The sequence below is a fragment of the Simochromis diagramma genome, unplaced genomic scaffold, assembly GCF_900408965.1.
Source record: "Simochromis diagramma unplaced genomic scaffold, fSimDia1.1 OVJJ01000561.1, whole genome shotgun sequence".
Lineage (NCBI taxonomy): Eukaryota > Metazoa > Chordata > Actinopteri > Cichliformes > Cichlidae > Simochromis > Simochromis diagramma.
Genome location: NW_024387384.1, coordinates 444,584 through 444,964, shown reverse-complemented (window position 1 = coordinate 444,964; position 381 = coordinate 444,584).

Below are 381 nucleotides of genomic sequence, written 5' to 3'. Positions count from 1 at the left end.
ACACACAGCGGCTCAGAGATGAGGGAAAACAAGAGAAATGAGCAGAGATTTCAGTGTCAGGAGATGGCCTTTGATGCCGGAAGGTTTTGTGACAGTGCATGGCTTACCTGCCGGTGCTGAGTGCTCCCTAAAGGTCCCAAGAGGAGATGAGGAGGCAGTGGTCGGCCTCAGAGAGGGCAGGAGGACGTGAATATGAACATGGAAATGAATTTAGACCCCTCCCTGCCTAAAGGGAGGGGCACGGGTAAGGAGGTGAGGACGAGAGGGGGAGAGGGGAGGCTGAATATGAACAGGGAAATTTTATTTAGACCCCTCCCTGCCTAAAGGGAGGGGCACGGGTAAGGAGGTGAGGACAAGGGGGAGAGGGGAGGCTGAACATGA